This window comes from Rattus norvegicus, chromosome 5 (genome assembly GCF_021556685.1).
Source record: "Rattus norvegicus strain SHRSP/BbbUtx chromosome 5, alternate assembly SHRSP_T2T, whole genome shotgun sequence".
Lineage (NCBI taxonomy): Eukaryota > Metazoa > Chordata > Mammalia > Rodentia > Muridae > Rattus > Rattus norvegicus.
The window spans coordinates 116231998-116245849 of NC_141538.1; the positions used below are offsets into that span (position 1 = coordinate 116231998).

Sequence of the window (13852 nt, forward strand, 5' to 3'; positions counted from 1 at the left end):
CAAAGATTATTGTGTTGTGTGTTCTTTTATGTGAGGGGTTGAGTGTAGGAAAGTGTGCGGCTGGGCTGTGTTTCCGCCAAGATATCTAGCAGATATCTTGGGACACCGCGGTGCGGACCTAAGCGGGGTAAAAGACAACTCTACTCTTTTTTATTTTTATATTTTTACAACAACAGAGGTTAGTCACCCGATTTCTAGTGGTAGGTGAGCTGCAGGGTCTTTTGGACTCCCCCTGGTCTGGTCTACACTGCATTATGAACCCAAGCTTTTCACCATGTTTCTTTCCTCTGTGTGGTTTTATAGTTTAGAATGGCTGCTGGGGGCCCAGGCACAAGGCGACTTTTGCTACTGATAGTATGCTATTCAAGAGGAAACAAATAAAAAAAAAAAAACATAGCAAATATACCAAAGACTAGAGACAGCTATCCACTCAGGCCACCACACTAATCTATGTTCAGCAAAGAGGAGACCTTTTATGCTTTCACACCCGACCACAGTCCACAAAGCAGCAGGAATGTTCCATTGCTGGGATATATTAAGAAAGAGCTGGGACGATGTATTCTGTGTATTAAGCATCCAAGAAACGCAGTCATAGTGTAGATCAGTGGCTCTCAACTGTCCTAAAGCTGAGACCCTTTTTGTAGTGACCTCTTGTTGTAATGACTCAACTATAAAATTTTTTTTTTTTTTTGCTACTTCTTCACATATCTACTTTTGCTATCCTTATGAATCATAATGTAAATATCTGAGATACGGACACCAAAGCAGGTTGAGACTGCTTGTGTAGAGGAAATTAAATCTAAAGCAAGACCTGCAGCAGGGTGCAGGACTAATCCTGTGGCCTCAGCCTCACCAAGACAGAGTTCTCACCTGGATGACCAAGAGAGATAGATCACTTGCTTACTCTCAAGTCATGTGGATACCAGTCTTAACATAATAAATACATTAGGTCTGTTTCAGGAAGTCCCTGTTATTATTCAGAAGGTTTGGCCTTCACAACTTGGGATAGTCTCCAGTAAAAACCCAAACCGGTTTTGGGCTCTCAGTGTCTAGCGATAAGGATGGAAAACATGTAGCTTACTGGAAAGGTCAGTATCAACTCGTCCGTCAACTTCTCAAAGGCAGGGGCCCATTTTTCTTTGAGATTTACTGTAATCTTTACCTCAAAGACTAGAGCACACGATGAAGTGAGAGAATTCCTGAAAAGCACTGGGTATAAAGGGTTCGAGGAATTGTAAGCCCACAAGCAACCCTGGTGCTCAGCCGAGGGATTTAACAGTCCATTAGATACTGCAGGATGGGCTAGGAGAGAAGGCGCTCAGAGGGGATTGCTTAGATTGAGCAGTCTCTGTTGCCTTAGAGGCTTTAAAGTCCAGGCAGCGATCTAAGGAGTTTGAAACGCAAAGCCAGGACTTGCAGTGTAGCGGGAAGGGGAAGGGCTCACAAGTACTGACCATTCCTGGTGCCCGTTTCAAAGGACCAATCAGGATACGCCTTACAAGGGTTGCTGGAGTGGCTGCACAGAGGCAGGCGGAGTCACAGCTTGTTTGGACCGCCCTGCTGGGTGCGGTGCGGCTGTGCTTGGTGGCCTGCTGGCCTGCTAGCTAGAATGTGATTTCATATTGGACAAGTAAGTGACCCTCCCAGGGGCTCTTGCAGGCACGCAGGCTCTCAGCCGGCTCCTAACAAAAAGCTTCTCTAGCCTGCTAGATGTTTCCCTCCTTCACCTTTGGGTCTCGCTCCAGCCAGGCCATCTGCTCGCCTTTCAGTTTCCAGTGTATTCTGGGTGAGGTGTCTTGCCCAAGGGAGAGGCCTTTACTGCATCCCAACCACTGCCCCACAGATGTCTGGGGCCTAAGGCCCTATCTCCCTGAGTAGTTTACAGTTAATTAAATAAAGTGTTTATCTTTCTCCCAGAAAGAATTTTGCAACCCCGCCCCCTCCCGCCCCACCAAATTTGGGGGCAATTCTCTAAACATTTTAAGTCTTTGAATTAAAGTTTGTCAGTGTAAAGGCATTTCAGGACTGGAGCTGTTTAAGGTTTTAGAAGCTGAGCTGGTGGAGATTGTGTTTGATGCGACGTCAGTTTAAAAGGGATAATGCCATCTGTCTTGTTACAGGGCTGTAGACTAGCAGGGATATAGGGGAATCTTTCCGTTTTCTTGAACGTCCTGGTCCTGTCCGTTTCAGGATGGAGACACTCACTGTAGGGGAACTCCTCTGTCACTGGAGCATTTCACTGGGGCATTGCTTATTTGTTAGCTCCAACTTCTTCCCCTAATTAAAGGGCAAGCTATGGCCAAGTTTGATCCGTAGATCAAATGGGAAGTGTCAATTCTAAAGGTCCCATTGGATTGTGCTTTTAGGGAGCAGAAGAGTAAGGAACAATTACTGCCTTTGTGGATTTGTAGGTTTGTCTCGTTTCATTTTCCTGTTCTTTTTAAGGGGTTTCTGGTCTTCACTGTGAGCTATGTGAGTCCTGATGTTCCCTTTCCTGTTGCTAGCTGTGGCTGCTGCTGTTCTGTCTTCTGCAGTGTCCTGTTAATGCAGCTGTCATGCTTGATCTTGACTTAAAAGCTTCTACCCTGGCTGTACTAGTGAGCGCCCCAAAGGACCGCTACTGACTATCACAGGGTTGGGGGGTGGAAAATAAGGGTGAGGAGGGCCTGTGGATGATTATTTTTGAGGGGGGAGCGGCATAGGATTAGGAAGTCAAAGTTTGCAGATTGGAGAAGGGAAAAAACCCAGAAGGTGGAACACTGTGTTTTTGGGAAGGAGTCCAGGCTCTCACTCAGGCTGTGATGAATTTTGGTGGGCTCTGTCTTCTGGAATTTAGTTCCTTTTCTATAGCCTTTATCTAAAAACCACAGTCAATTATTAGCTTTTTAAAAGACAACAACGATGACAACAACAACAACAACAAAACAGCTTGGGCAAAGCCCTATCTTTAAACTCTTAAGCACAAGGAAAGTCTGAGATGGCTGCTTGTCTGGACTGTGCCATAGAGACCATCTAACTCTGAGATGATCACAGGAAGAGAGGTGTTCTCAGCTGGGTAGTAAGTAGCAGTCCTATTGAGGAGTGATTGGCATATAATTAACTGTATAGTTAAGATTCCATTTGCTGAGATTTTAAGCATTCTAGTATCATTGTTGATAATGGATATTGATTTGTAATTTTCCTTTCTTGCATTTTCTGAGTTATGTTTTCTGACTAATTTTGGCCTTAAAGAATCAGTCAGGGAGTATTTTACACACACACACACACACACACACACACACACACATTTTCTCTCTAATGATGAGTGGAACTCACTAGGAAAGCCACCTGGGCCTAGTATTGTATGTAAGGGATGCCAAGTACAAAGCCTTTTGATCTAAAAGCCTCCTTACACTTCCTATTGCTGTGAGAAACCCACGGGAAAAGTAACTTAAGGCAGGAAAAGTTATTTTAGCTCATGATTTCAGTTCATCACGGTAGGAACAGCGCACATCATAAAGGATGGGTGGAAGATGTTTTTATGTCTAAGATGTTTTTAGGTTAGTAATACAAGTTATGATAGAAAACGATTTAGGTGCAGAACTCTGGACTCACCAAGATAGAACACATAATAGAGTTATCTAATTGTTGCCAAACACAAATGGACTGAACATTTTGAATGCAGTTCTTGCATGATAGTTTTTGTAGTTGTTTCAGAATTATTTTTATTATATAGAGATTATCATCGTAAGAAAAGGAGCATTTTATCGGACTAATCAGGAATTAATGGGGGAACACTCTTAACAGCACATTGGTTATACAATACACAAGATGACCCTCAACAAAAGAGAGAAAGAAAAAGTATGTTTCACTGGAGGGCTTTCTCTCTATCCCCGTTCAGTCACAGCCTGCCATGAGATGGTGCCATTCATGGCCCCGGGTGGGTCTTGTCTCGTAGTTAATCCTTTCTAGGAATAGTCACACAGATATCACACAGATACACCGGTAGTGTGTTTTACTAATTTCCCAGACACAAACATTTTAAAATGTTCACATTTCACATTTATCACCACAGGCCTACCCAGATTATGTTTTAGTCTGCCTCTCCTAGCTTTAGTGGGATATAACTAACACAATTCACATATATTCAGTGTAAATGATACGATACTCACACACACACACACACACACCATCTAGCGCATTCTTTTTCTTTGGTGATCAATAATTTTAAATTCTGCTCTATGAACAAACTGCAAGAATATAATGCTAACTTTATCACATGTTTACACTGGATCTCCAGAAAATTTTCAACTTATAACTTAAAGTTTATAGTTGTTGACCATCATCTCATGTTTCCTACCTCCCACTTGGTGGTAACTACCATTTTATTTTCCGTTTTAAGGAGTTGGAGCCTTTTAGATTCTACATAGTGGCGACATCACAGAATTCCTCTGACCCCTGTATCTGCAGGAGATTTTTTTTTTTTGCTTCCAAAATTAAATTTTATTTAAAAAGTGAAGGTAATATAAAAATGTGTAATAAGGGGACACTTTCATTTCTGACTAACAAATGTGGGATATATAGATATAGATATATACCTATATATCTATATCTATATATCTATATCAATGATTCATGGACTTTTAATCCTTTTTTTATTAAATTTATTCCAAAAACATACCACTAGTATTTTTTCTAATAATGAATATTTCATTTTTGCTATTGATGTTTTTTACAAAATTATCAGAAACCTTCTTTAAAACCAAAAGTACTATGTGAAAATCTGAAAATATTAATATTTTATTAAGTATCAATTTTCCTGTGATTATACTTTTTTTTGCAGATTTTTGGATGCTTTCATTTGTATTTCTTTTTTTTTATTATTATTAACTTGAGTATTTCTTATTTACATTTCGAGTGTTATTCCCTTTCCCGGTTTCCGGGCAAACATCCCTCTAATCCCTCCCCCTCCCCTTCTTTATGGGTGTTCCCCTCCCCATCCTTCCCCCCCATTCCCGCCCTCCCCCCAACAATCACGTTCACTGGGGGTTCAGTCTTAGCAGGACCAAGGGCTTCCCCTTCCACTGGTGATCTTACTAGAATATTCATTGCTACCTATTGCAGGAGATTTTTGTTCCAAGCCTTCTATAGACACCAAAACCCTATTACTGTTCAAGGTTTATTTATTTATTTTTTATTTTTTTGGAATTTAGCATAGCGATGCAAGATGTTATCCTGAAAGCAGAACTACTGACATCCTAATGAGTGAACTGTGCCTTCTTGCCTAGACAGAGAATGTAGGAGGAGTCCTAGCACCCTCATCAGAGTAAACCACCATTCTTTTGGTAATTATTCCCCAATTACCTGTGGCCTTAGGTTCTAGAGGAGGTGCTAGAGTCAGATGGTGCAAACTCGGGAAGGGGTTTCCATACATATGACTACTGGGGAGCCAATATCTACACTGGGTGAAGACTTTCCAGTATGGCTGCTTTGGAGCCTTCTAAGCTCCTGTCAATAATCTCTAACCCATGCTTTATAAGTAAGCCAGTAAACTTATTGTTTCCCCATGGTCAGTCCAATGCAGCCCAATGCTCCACTGGAAGACTTCCCTGGTTACAAAGGTAGCCCACTCATATTCTACATCCTCCAGCACTCACTAGTACTCCAGTGCTCACGTCCTTCATTTCTCACTAGGCTCACCCTCAGAGAGTCCTGGATGTTTCCACTGCTTTAGGTTTCCACTCACCAGGTGCACCTCAATTATACCTGTTTCTCCCTGCTCTCTCTCCCACCATCCTTTTTACCCCTTCATCCTCCTGCACCTGATTCCTCCTGCTCCTGCCCCACTCATCCCCAGTCAACACTTACCTCCTGGATCCCCCTCATAACCTAACCTGTCTGGGTCTGTGGGATTTAGTTTGATTATCATTTACTTAAGAACTAATCTCCACTTATAAATGAATACATCCTATACTTGGCTTTCAGGGTCTAGGTTACTTTACTCAGGATGACTTTTTCCAGTTACGGTATATTTCTTGATGTCATTTTTTTTAAAAAGAGCTGATTAATATTCCATTGTGTAAATGTATCACATTTTCTCTATCCATTCTTCGGTGGAGGGACATCTGGGTTGTTTGTAGTTTCTGGCTCTTGTGAATAAAGCTGTGATGAGCATAACTGAGCAAGTGTCCTTATGGTAAGATGGAGTGTCCTTGGTGTCCATGCCCAGGAATGGTATAGCTTCATCAAAGGCCTTTCTTCTCACTAGAAGATCTTTCACACCTTCAGTTAAAATTTTCCTAACCGACAAAACGGCAACCAACAGATTGGGAAAAGATCTTTACCAATCCTACAACAGATAGACGCCTTATATCCAAAATATACAAAGAACTCAAGAAGTTAGACCGCAGGGAGACAAATAACCCTATTAAAAAATGGGGCTCAGAGCTAAACAAAGAATTCACAGCTGAGGAATGCCGAATGGCTGAGAAGCACCTAAAGAAATGTTCAACATCTTTACTCATAAGGGAAATGCAAATCAAAACAACCCTGAGATTTCACCTCACACCAGTGAGAATGGCTAAGATCAAAAACTCAGGTGACAGCAGATGCTGGCGAGGATGCGGAGAAAGAGGAACACTCCTCCATTGTTGGTGGGATTGCAGACTGGTACAACCATTCTGGAAATCAGTCTGGAGGTTCCTCAGAAAATTGGACATTGAACTGCCTGAGGATCCAGCTATACCTCTCTTGGGCATATACCCAAAAGATGCCCCAACATATAAAAAAGACACATACTCCACTATGTTCATAGCAGCCTTATTTATAATAGCCAGAAAATGGAAAGAACCTAGATGCCCTTCAACAGAGGAATGGATACAGAAAATGTGGTACATCTACACAGTGGAATATTACTCAGCTATCAAAAACAATGACTTTATGAAATTCGTAGGCAAATGGTTAGTACTGGAAAATATCATCCTGAGTGTGGTAACCCAATCACAGAAAAACACACATTGTATGCACTCATTGATAATTGACTATTAGCCCAAATGCTTGAATTACCCTAGATGCCTAGAACAAATGAAAGTCAAGACGGATGATCAAAATGTGAATGCTTCACTCCTTCTTTAAAAGGGGAACAAGAATACCCTTGGGAGGGAACAGAGAGGCAAAGATTAAAACAGACACAGAAGGAACACCCATTCAGAGCCTGCCCCACATGTGGCCCATACATATACAGCCATCCAATTAGACAAGATGGATGAAGCAAAGAAGGGCAGGCTGATAGGAACCGGATGTAGATTGCTCCTGAGAGACACAGCCAGAATACAGCAAATACAGAGGCGAATGCCAGCAGCAATCCACTGAACTGAGAATAGGACCCCATTGAAGGAATCAGAGAAAGAACTGGAAGAGCTTGAAGGGGCTCGAGACCCCTTATGAACAACAATGCCAAGCAACCAGAGCTTCCAGGGACTAAGCCACTACCTAAAGACTATACATGGACTGACCCTGGACTCTGACCTCATAGGAAGCAATGAATATCCTAGTAAGAGCATCAGTGGAAGGGGAAGCCCTGGGTCCTGCTAAGACTGAACCCCCAGTGAACTAGATTGTTGTGGGGAGGGCGGCAATGCGGGGAGGATGGGGAGGAGAACACCCATAAGGAAGGGGAGGGGGAGGGATTAGGGGGATGTTTGCCTGGAAACCGGGAAAGGGAATAACACTCGAAATATTTAGAAATACTCAAGTTAATAAAAAAAAAATTAAAAAAATTTTTCCTAACCTTTTGTTTATCATTTAAAAAATGTTTTTGTAGTTGGGATTGTTTTCTTATTTATTTATTTATTTATTTATTTATTTATTTATTTATTTATTTAAGGATATATGGGTAATGAATAGAAACACAGACAATTTTTGTAGGCTGATTTTGTATCTTGCTGGCATCTTACTATTATTAGTTGTAGCCATAGCTGTGTGTGTGTGTGTGTGTGTGTGTGTGTGTGTGTGTGTGTGTAAAATAATATGTCAGGGGCTGGGGACATGGCTTGATTGCTAAAGGGATAGCACTTAAGCATGCAGACCTGGGTTCGATGCCACCTGTATGTCAACCTTTGGCTTCCTTACAGACATATATGTTTCTGTACATCCATAATCATGTGGACACACATGTGAACATGTTTACATTCACCATACATGTGAACATGAATAAGAATCAGAGATGATGCCTGCAAATAAATTATTTTTTCTTCTCTTCCCAATTTTGATGCTTTTTTTTTATTATTTTTCTTGGACTTGCAGACTATGTAGAATAGAATTGGCATGTGGTCACGAAGGAATAGTATGGACTCTTCTTAGATGTTGGTAGTTAAGTCATTAGACCCTGGACTATCTCTTGATCAAATATTTTTTAAAGTTAGTTGTGTGAGAAATTCACACATGGTAGATGTTGAAATACTGAGTCATCCCTTCACTCAGTATGAGTCTGATCAGCTTTCTGTTTCTCCGTGACTCACTGTGTAGATCGCATACCTCTAGAAAGTGTGTCATTTCTTCTTGCCTGTACAAAGCGTGGGCACACATTTTATATACTACTTTCTTATGACCTTCTTTTATTTGGGGGCTATTAGAAGAAATGTCTTCTCTTTCCTTTTCAATTTTGTCTTTTCTTTTGTTCCTCAGTATCAATAAAGGCTTCGTTTTGTTTATCTTTTCAAAATACCAATTCATCTTATTGATCTTATTTATTATTTTTCTCATCTCTGTTTATTTCTACTATGTTGGGTCTTTTGATACTTCTGAGATAAAAACTTCGGTTATTTCAGAATTTTATTTATATGGGCATTTACCAGCATAGTCTCCTCTTTTAGAACTATTTTTGCTGCCTCCTGTAAGCTTTTGGGCATTATATTTCTGCACTGATTTCAACTTTTCCCTTCTAGTTTCAACTTTATTTAGTTCAAGAATGTATGTTTCTTATTTTTGAGTTTTCTTCTTGTTATTGATTCCTAGCTTCATATCCTTGTGGCTTAAAATATAATTAATCTTTTGATTTGAGAATTTAGTTAATTTATATCTGGAGTAATTATTGATAGGTATGAACTCTTGCCCATTTATTAATTGATTTGCAATTCCTTTGTTTCTTTATCCTCTCCTGCTGTCTTTTGTGCTTTGAGGAATTTTTTAAATATAATGATAAGATGGGCTTCTTTCTTGTTCTCTGTTGTATGTGCTCTATAGATCTTGCCTGTCCATTATCATGGGCTTTCTCTCAAACATTATGAATGAACTTTCATTCACAACCTTAACTACATATGAAAACTTTACATATACCTCCTTATTTCTGTCATGATTTACTTATTTCATACAGTGTCCTCATTACTAAATTACTGTAGGTGCTAGTCTTAATACTTTTACCTCTCATAGCTATTAGGCTGAAGTTAAAAGTCCTTTACCTGCCTCTGTCGCGGTCTTCGAGTATTCTGAATTTGACTATATATCTGCCTTTGGGAAGTTTTGACGGTGACCTCCTTTCATGCCATTCATTATGATCTTTTAAGTCCAACCTGAAGGTCCTGCTTAGGTCTCCTTCCAGCAGATCCAGCAATGAATGATGTAGATCTGGGGCCACTTTTCTTGTTTACCTCTTGTTCGCTATTAAAAGATAATTTTGCTATATTTTTTTCTTAAACAGGGAAATAAAAAGCAGTGCATTGCGTATTCATCCTGTTCTCTTCCCATCTGTAAAATTCTGCTGAGAAACACATGAGTATTCTAATGAAGGCTTCTATGTATGTAACATTCTCTTTTCTGTTGCTGCTGTTGAACATTTTTTTTCATCTTTATTAACTTGGGTATTTCTTATTTACATCTCGATTGTTATTCCCTTTCCCAGCTTCTGGGCCAACATCCCCCTAACCTCTCCCCTTCCCCTTTTCCATGGGTGTTCCCCACTACCCTCCCCCCAACAATCATGTTCACTGGGGGTTCAGTCCTGGCAGGACCAAGGGCTTCCCCTTCCACTGGTGCTCTTACTAGGCTATTCATTGCTACCTATGAGGTTGGAGCCCAGGGTCAGTCCATGTACAGTCCCTGGGCAGCGGCCCCGTCCCTGGAAGCTCTGGTTGGTTGGCATTGTTGTTCATATAGAGTCTCAAGCCCCTTCATGCTCTTTCAATCCTTTCTCTGATTCATTCAACGGGAGTCCCGTTCTCAGTTCAGTGGTTTAATGATAGCATTTGCCTATGTATTTGCTGTATTCTGGCTGTGTCTCTGGGGAGAGATCTACATCTGGTTCCTATAGCCTGCACTTCTTTGCTTCATCCATCTTAACTAGTTTGGTGACTGTATATGTATGGGCCACATGTGGGGCAGGCTCTGAATGGGTGTTCCTTCTGCCTCTGTTCTAAACTTTGCCTCCCTATTCCCTCCCAAGGGTATTCTTGTTCCCCTTTTAAAGAGGGAGTGAAGCATTCGCATTTTGATCATCCGTTTTGAGTTTCATGTGTTCTGTGCATCTAGGGTAATTCAAGCATTTGGGCTAATAGCCACTTATCAATGAGTACATACCATGTGTGTTTTTCTGTGATTGGGTTACCTCACTCAGGATGATATTTTCCAGTTCCATCCATTTGCCTATGAATTTCATAAAGTCATTGTTTTTGATAGCTGAGTAATATTCCATTGTGTAGATGTACCACATTTTCTGTATCCATTCCTCTGTTGAAGGGCATCTGGGTTCTTTCCAGCTTCTGGCTATTATAAATAAGGCTGCTATGAACATAGTGGAGCATGTGTCTTTGTTGTATGTTAGAGCATCTTTTGGGTATATGCCCAAGAGAGGTATAGCTGGGTCCTCATGTAGTGAAATGTCCAATTTTCTGAGGAACCTCCAGACTGATTTCCAGAATGGTTGTACCAGTCTGCAATTCCACCAACAATGGAGGAGTGTTTTTGACAATATAATGATGTATCTAAGCCTCCCTCTTTGGATTGGACACATTTGAGCTCTTTGTAGACCTTTATGACTCACGGACCTGAACATGCACATTTTTCACGGGATTTGAGAAGTTTTCAGCTATTCATTTAAGGTAGCATCCATGCCCTATTTTCTTCTCCTTTGGGAACTCCCATAATTCATTATATCATTTTAGTTATCAAGCAGACATGGTCAAGAATCAGCTGGGAGACAGCTGTTAGTAGAGGATTACCTACAGAAGGTTGGGCTGTGGGCATGCCTGAGAGATTTTTCTTAAATGGGTAAATTGAGGGGAAAGATGCACCCTGAATTTGGGCAGCGCCATTTTTAGGGGCGGGCCCTGAGTGGTTTAAAAGCCGAAAACGTAGGTTTGGTAGAAACATGGCATATGTTCCTGTTCATGCCCTCTGCTCTTTGCTGTCAAGTGATTGATTGTTTCAAATTATTTAATTTCTTTAAATTCCTTGTCAGGCATTTCTTTTGTCTTAATTTCTTAGTCTCAGTTGATGAAAATTAATGTTTGTCTTTGTTCTGTGGTATTTCCTCGACTGGTGTGCATACATGTGTGTGTGTGTGTGTGTGTGTGTGTGTGTGTGTGTGTGTGTGTGTTTGTGTGCTGCAGATGCTTCTCAGACTGTCTCCTTGTGGTCTTCTTTAATCAAGCAAGCAGTCATCTTATTTTGGCTTTACTTATTAGTGTTGAGAAAAGAAAGTCATCCTTGCTCAGCTGACCTCGGGTTTTGAGCCACTCTGGTCTGTTCTCTGGCTGTGCTTGCTTCACTTCCTTGTTTCTTTTTGGGAAGCCATCCATAAGATTAGGCGCCTTCTCTTCATGCAAAGACATTTGTTTTCCTCCATCAAACTTGCATGCTCTTTTTCTAGTTGTGCAGAGTTGTTGAGCCACTGCATGTCTGTTTGTGAGCTGTCTGTAAAGAGTCCTGCCGACTGTGCATGGAGGCTGAGGTGAGTCACTTTAGATCATCTCTGGACCAGAGGGAGAGGTTGGCAGCAGCAGGGGAGGGTGCTCCTGATAACCTAGCTACTGTGATGTGCAGTGTAGCCTTTCTAGCTCCATTAGTATGGATCCTTCTTTCTGGTCCTTACCCCACTCTCTCAGCTGCCTAATCCTCAGACTTCTTCAGGTGTTAAGAATGATGGGGTACCTTGGGGGATGTCCTGCACAGCTGGAACAGCTGGCTTCTCACTGGCTGAAGACCCTGCTCTCACCCTCCCCTAGGAAAGAGTTGTGGACCCTAGGGCTTCTTTTTGGCACTTCTTTGGGGGAGGTGCTGGGAACCTTATTCTTAGTCTTTTTAATGCACTTTATCTCACATTCTCCCAGTGGTCTCCTCATTCATGTCTACTTGTCACAGCCAGTATGCTGTGGTGAGGTGACAGAAAGCTACTTTGCTATTGTGTTCAGTTAATATTATTCCATTCTGTTTCTTGTTGAGTGAGGCTTGATTGTGTGCCTCAAGGGAGTGACATGAAGTGACTAATTTGTCAAATTTATTAACATGCTACTGTGCAAAACATTTCCCAGCTGTTATTTTAATAGCTATAGAAGCCATTCTAATTTCATCCCTCTAATTCTCAATATTGGCAGTGTGTACATTTTCTCTTTATTTTCATGATCAGTTTGGGTTGAGTTATATTAATGGTTTTGTTCTTCTCAAAGTGCTAGCTTTTAGTCAAATTTATTTTCCCCATCATTTTTCTGTCTTAAAAGTGCTTATTTCTTCTGTACAGCTTGTTATTTCTTTTCTTCAGCATATATGGGGTTCATTCCCTTCTAGTTTCCTCAGGAGAGATGCTGAAGTGTGTTTTACTGAAACTTTTCTCCTATTGACGTTTGATGCAGTCAATTTCTAGGCCCGGCATTACTCGTGTCCTAAAAAATCACACACTATACTTCTAATTTGCGTTGAGTTAAACACATTAAAATTGCATAGTTGTGTTCAAGAAGTATGTTAATTAGTTTACATTCATTTGAGGATTTTCTCTAGAGCTTTTGATCCTTGATCTATAGTTCTGTCATGGTCATAGATGATCCTTTATATGACTTGAATCCTTTGGGTTTTTTCGTTATCTTGTGAGAGTTATTTAACCAATACAGACTATACTCTGATTAGAACACTCATGTTATACTGGTTGAGTAGAGTAACAGTGTAACATTGGAAGTACCAATCTGTCAGGGTGGGTAAATCATTTCCCATTGTATATCACACCCTTGCTCAGCTGTATACTGTTTCTGTCCCTGTCAGTCACCCAGAGCATAATCATTTACATGGATTTCTCTACCATTCCATTTATAGTTTGCTTTATGTATTCTAATACTACACGATCATATTATGATCAGGTACATAAATGGAACCGTATGCTTTGATACATCTTTCTGTTCTGTAGCAAAGCTATTCAGTACAAATTGGTCCTTTTGGTGAATCATCCTGTGTTATTTCACGGTTTCTGCTAACAGTTCTACTAGAGAGATCTACTTCGTCATTGTTTAGGTCATGTGTATTTTTAAGCCTGCTTAGTCGGATATTGATGGAGAGACTTTGTTCCTTTTCATTGTGATATGGAAGATCATGTGCCTCTTCTGGCTTTTCACGTTATGCTTAAACTGAGCTTCTTGTAGGCAGCATTTAATTAAACTAAATAAATCAGCAGTGGATAATCTGTCTTTCAATTGGGGTGTTAATTTTTCATTTATTTTTTATGTTTGACATATCTTTACTATAGCAAAGGATTATTAGGGTTGCTATCTAAATGGCTATTACCAATTGATAGTCACAAACTGTTGATAAATGTCAGCAGCATAACAAAAACATGAAGAAATCCCACTGGAGCAGCTCTTTGTAAACCTGACAAATGGCAGGCGAGCATGTTGCT

General features: G+C 40.6%; 1 protein-coding gene across 18 annotated transcripts in view; it reads left to right on the plus strand.

Annotated features, from left to right (window-relative positions):
• Nucleotides 1–1545: 1545 nt before the first annotated feature.
• Nucleotides 1546–13852, plus strand: part of Fggy (FGGY carbohydrate kinase domain containing) — a 395164-nt gene continuing 382857 nt past the window's right edge. For 14 of the 18 annotated variants that reach the window (XM_087548102.1, XM_087548108.1, XM_087548105.1 and 11 more), the window contains exon 1: nt 1546–1630. The gene's annotated coding sequence lies outside the window, so the exon portion shown is untranslated. Of the gene's footprint in view, nt 1631–11842; nt 11924–13852 lie in introns of all 18 variants that reach the window. The other 4 variants (XM_087548101.1, XM_087548107.1, XM_087548106.1 and 1 more) reach the window with 2 other exon arrangements.